Genomic DNA, 6,018 nt, shown 5'->3' with positions numbered 1-6,018 from the left:
CCCTTTATTCTTAATACCAACCATTTAGTGGAGGTCTGCATGCTTACCCATGCATTTCTGCATGTAGAAAACCCAGTAAAAACCCTAACTGAGAAAGGAGTGATCAGTGATCTCCTATGAGAGACACCCTTCTCTCTCCTCAGGCAATCCATTTCTGAGTCAGTTCTTTCATCTGCTCTGAGGGATCTGCAGCACAGGGGGCCTTGCAAGTGACACACTGAACAGGGACTGGTGAGAAGGACTCGCCGGGGAACCTAACAGAAAATATCATAAGCTTTGAGCTAATGGATTGCTAATCCTAAATTGTCAGCTCCTTTGGTAATATCAACCTTTAATCTGGTGTTTCTCATGTTCTTCATTCAAGAATATCTGGGGAGTTTTAAAATATATGGACACACAAGTCCTGCTGCAGACCAATTGAATAAAAATTTCTAGGACTGGTGCACTGTAATAGGTAATTTTAAAAGTCTCTCACATCTTTATAATTATAGCCAGATTTTGAAACAAGTCTCATTCATGATTTTAAGATCATGTCTGAGTACTTTCATTAGCTAGTGTTATGGGCTAAATTGTGTCCTTGCAAAATTCACATCTTAAAATCCTAACCCCCAGTACCTCAGACTGACCATATTTTGGAAGTTGAGTCATTGCAGAGGTAGTTAGTTAAGATGACGTCATACTAGAGTAGGGGGATCCCTAATGTCACTGGTGCCCTTATAAAGGGGAAATTTGCACTCAGACACACATGCAACGAGAATGCCAGGTGAAGATGGAGGCAGAGATCAGGGTGATACAGCAGAAGCAAAGGATTGCCAACAATCTACCAAAAAGTACAATAGAAGAGAGGTGTGGAACACATTCTCCCTCATAGCCTCTGAAGGAACCAACCCCCTGGACACCTTGATCTCAGACTTCAAGGCTCCAGAACTATAATATAGCACATTTCAGTCAATCAGTTTGTGGTATGTGCTTGTCATGGCAGCCCTTGCCAACTAATACAGCTAAGGGTGTAGTCTTCACTTTTGCTTAACCCTGTCTTGTTTCCTTCCTATTCACAACGAAGATATTGAAGCTATTGACCATCGAGTTCCTCTCTAGGTCCTTATACAATTCAGGAAACCCTCTGCTTTCTCTCTGCTTTCCCATAAAAAGGTGAAATAGCTTATCATCTTTGTTAGTTTTTATTCAGTTGGGAAATAAATTATCTTAGTTTCTTCATTAGAATATCATTCATTCATGTCCATGCAGTACAAAAAGACATGCTTATCATGGATGATGTTCTTTTCATATGTTTTCCTAATCTATTTAATGAATACCAACAGAAGAAATGAACTCCTAAACACATTGAATATCCAGTCAGGCGTTACTCAGCCTTAAGCTTCATATCAAGACTTATTTGATCACCAAATAGTATTCCATTGTGTAAATGTCCGATAGTTGTTCTATCCACTCTATTGATGGACTCTTGGGCTGCTTCCATATCTTGCAGATTGTAAATAACACTTCAGTGAACATAGGGGTGCTTATGTTTTTTTGAATTGGTGTTTTCGGTTTCTTCAGATATATTCCCAGAAGTGGGATTACTGGGTGAAAGTGCAGATATGTTTTAAATTTTTTGAGTTATCACCATACAGCTTTCCACAGTGGCTGCACTGTGCAATAGCATGAATGGACCTGTAGAATATTGTGTTAAGTGAAATAAGCCAGTCAGAGAAAGACAAATACCATATGGTTTCACTCATATGTGAAATATAATGAACAAACTGAACTAATAGAGACAGATTCATGGGTAGAGAGTGGGATGACAGCTATGGCAGCGGGAGTGGGTGACGTTGGGGATGAAGAGACTGAGCAAAAAGTAAGAAGGACTCATGGATGTGGACAACAGTGTGGTGAATGTGTAGGGGGAGGTTTAAGAGGATTAAATGGTAAAAGAAAAAAAATACAATAAATTTCAAAAATTTAAAAACGAAATAGTCTAGCTAAGTTACTGTAGTTGTTTCACTATTTTACGCATGTAACTTAATCACAGGTCTAACATCTCTGGAGGAAATGAGCAATAACATATACCAGATTAAATTATCAACTTTCTTTCAACTCTAATCTATACGTTATTCTAATTTAATTGCGTGTCAACTGTTCAATGGGTTCCTGGAACACTGTAGGTAATAATAAATCATGAAAATCATGAACTACAGCTGTCCAATAAATTTTCTATCATACTGGAAATATTCTATATCGGTGCCTTCCAGTACAGTAGTCACTAATTACATGTGGCTATTGAGCATGTGAAATAAGAGCTAAAATTTTAATTTATGATAATTTAATTGAAATTTAAATGACCACATGGTTATTGATGAGGTTCTTTCCCTCAGTGTAGCTTTTAAACAGGATAGAGCATCAAGATTAACCAGGAAGCCGGTGTTGGAGAAAATATATACACACACACCATTTACATAGTTTTAAAAAATGACTTATTTGAGACACTTCTAGATGAGGTCCAGACATATGTCAGGGAAGCCCCATTCCAATATGTATCATATCATGATGCTTGTTTTATTGTCTGGGGTATAATTCTCATGGTGGCAATGCTAGTGAACTATTAACAGAGGGTAAATACACATGTACTTTGTTGGTGTAGGAAATAACACAAGGAAGAGAATTTGAGATATACCTTTACCACTTCAGAAGGTTTTAATTAACGCAAACAGAGAAGTAAAGGGATAGAATAATGGCAACATTTGGAAACATCAACAGCAACTTGAAGTGGACAGAGTATGCATGATCTTTGTGGAAGGAAATGGAATATTTAACAACAGAAGTGGGGTAGAGGAGAAAATATTGATAATAAGGTCATAGGTATAATCAAATGCCTGGGATGAATAAGTATGGTAAAAAGAAAAGTCATAAAGAAAAAGAATAGAGCACTGCTGAAAATAAGATAATGATGAAAATATCACCATGGTTTAATATGATTAAGTGTGACTATAAGTCATTACTGAGGAATCTTTGAGATTCCTAAGTTAGAAAAAAAATGAAATAAACAAAGTGAGAATACAAAATAAACACTTAGTCATCTCTCACTAGAGAAAATTTGATTTAGTTATATCACATGTATTTTCAAATAAATGTTTTTTCTTACTAAGCCTAATTTTTATGATCTGAAAATATTATAGTAACAACACAAATGCTTAAACTTCCACAGCATATGTGGGACTCTGGTCACTGTCACTGTGGTGTGGTTATCTGACCTATAGGAAGGAAAGGAGTTACCTTCACTGGCATTTGAAAATATAATTCTAATCTACTTTCTATGCTCTTCACTAAAATCTCCTTATGAGTAAAATTTAGACTTGTTATTTGTCACCACATGACTTTATATGCTATAACAGGATTCTACCAAAAAAAAAAAAAAAAAAGCCTTTATGTTTTTAGAATATGTAAACGGTTGATTTGGATCACCAAATATTCCTGGCTCTGCCCTTCTGGGTTTTATGTAGGGTTTCAATGATCAGCTCCCTTGAAATTAAATGCTGCCATTTGATTTGCTTTGGACAGTGAAATGTGAGTGGTAGGATAACAGGCACAGAGTTAGGAGTGTTAAAAGCCAAAGCAAAATTTGCTGCATTTTCTTTTCTTGCCTTGGTAATGAAGGAAGGATAGGCTGAGATGAGAACGCCTCAGCCTGGGCTTCTGGGTGACTATGATGAGAAGTACACCCCCTGCCCACCTTGCCCAGGTAGCATGAACAAACATATAAATATTTGCTTCTTTAAGCTACTGCAATTGTAGGATAGTTTATTTCAGCATAATATATCTTATAATGTTAGGTAGGAATGTTAAAATCTTTTCATTTATTCATTATCTGAAATTACCTGGCAACATAACTTATTTATAAAGATAAAAGAGCATTCATTTCTTTACAAAGTCTATTAACAATGAATTCCCTTTTAACATCTCACTAAAAAGGAAAAAGAAAAAGAAAAACAAACAAAAAACCAAAATAAAACCGTACCTATCTGTATGATTTGGTATATTTTCTCTAAAAGAGTATTACATTCTTTATATAGAATCCAAATCAGTGAATTTAAAAATATTCTGAGATGAGATCAGTGCATCATGGGCATGGACAACAGTGTGGTGATTTCAGGAGCGAGGGGGATATAAAGGGACTAAATGGGTCCTGGCTGGTGTGACTCAGTGGATTGAATGCCAGCCTGTGAACCAAAGGGTTCCCAGTCAGAGCACATGCCTGAGTTCTGGGCCAGGTCCCTAGTTGGGGGCGTGCGAGGGGCAACCACACATTCATGTTTCTCTCCCTCTCTTTCTCCCTCCCTTCTCCTCTTTCTAAAAATAAATAAATAAAATATTTTTTAAAGAGTGACTAAATGGTAATGGAAAGAATGCAACTAAAATCATTAAAAACACATTATAAAATATTTAAAGGAAATAAGAAAAATATAAATTTTTGGTTCCACAAAAATTTATAGTTTGTAATCTCTCTCCTCTCTGTCTCTCTCTTTCTCTCTCTCTCACTCTCTCTCTATCTCTTTCTCTCTCCTAAGATAACAACAACCCATTCATTTTCTAGAATAAAATTAAGATTGCTTTTAACCCTGGATAGATTCACAGACACATTGGATTTTAAAAACCTTATGGAGTCCTTACAGTATACTAAGTAGCAATCTAATCTGCCATACTACTTACATGCTTCCTTATAGCCTCCCACCATTCCAAAACAGATTTTTACTAACATATGTAGTGGGCATAAAGCTAATCTAGCAGTTAAAAATCAGTAAAATGTCACATTTGAGTAAAAACCCTGTTAAATAATCAAATCCACTGGAAAGTATTTTTAATCATTTCTGAATTACATTTAAAAAGTTGTAAGGAAAAATGGTGTTAATGAAACCACACATCTGCTTTAATACTATCTTCCCATTGGTTACCATTAGTGGTATCATAGCGAATCATTCCTCAATACTCTCTCCTGAAACTGAGCCCACTTCTTTAAACTGGACTTGCCAGATCTGTTATTTTTATGAGTTAGTGAATTTCCATTTTGGAGCTTCTTTTAGTACTCTTCTCCACCTCTTACATCAACACAGATAGTGGATGACAAGACATACAGTAATATGATGAGAACACTTTTATGTTCATTAAAGTGTACAAGCAAATACCAATTTTAAACAATATAAATTTATTCAGAAAATATAGCATTAGTCTAGAATATAAATTGAACTATTCTTTACTGTATTCCTAAATATTAAATTATGTACAGACTGCTCTGTTTATTTGCCTTACATTTGTTTCTCTTCTGTGTGATCATGTTTATTTAATACCTTTCTACAACCAGTGTGGGTCTTGACTAAGTGGAAAAATTTGTCAGACTTCTAAATTGTCCTTCTGTGAGGCCCCAAATCATGTTTTACTGCCACTGTTATTACTAACTTTCCCCACTAGACTTTATTGTTTTATTTACTTTCTATGATATTTAGTTGTTGAAACAAAGAGATAGTAGAAAAATTCAAACTGCTTTTCATTTCTAACAACTAAGTTTTGGAATGTTAAAGCACAATATTACCAGATGATCACAAACCCTCATTTTAAGTGAGATCACTCCTAAGAAATTTAACATGAAGAGTGTAAGTTCATCTTTTTGAGATTTCTATCTAGTGAGTAATTGGAATCTATATTTTATTTTCTTAGATATTTTGAGAAGACACCACATGACAGCATTTCATATTTCACAACTAAATGACAGCACAGGAGTAGTTTCCTATAATGGAAGTACTTTGGGGAGTTGAGATCTATTATATGACTCATCAGCTTCAAATAATTCAGCCACTGGGGATGAAGGCATCTTCATCTTGTTGAAAGCACTAGTTGAAAGAAATATTTTTATGAGAAAAATTTCAGAAACTCACTGCATTACATATAGTGCAAAATTGTGACAGGTTTATACTGTGCAGTTCTACATAATAGCTTATGGGAAACCAAATCAGCAAAAAATACCTA

This window comes from Furipterus horrens, unplaced genomic scaffold (genome assembly GCF_987537825.1).
Source record: "Furipterus horrens unplaced genomic scaffold, mFurHor1.1.pri manual_scaffold_5, whole genome shotgun sequence".
In the NCBI taxonomy this organism is placed as follows: domain Eukaryota; kingdom Metazoa; phylum Chordata; class Mammalia; order Chiroptera; family Furipteridae; genus Furipterus; species Furipterus horrens.
This window is presented reverse-complemented; position numbering follows the sequence as displayed.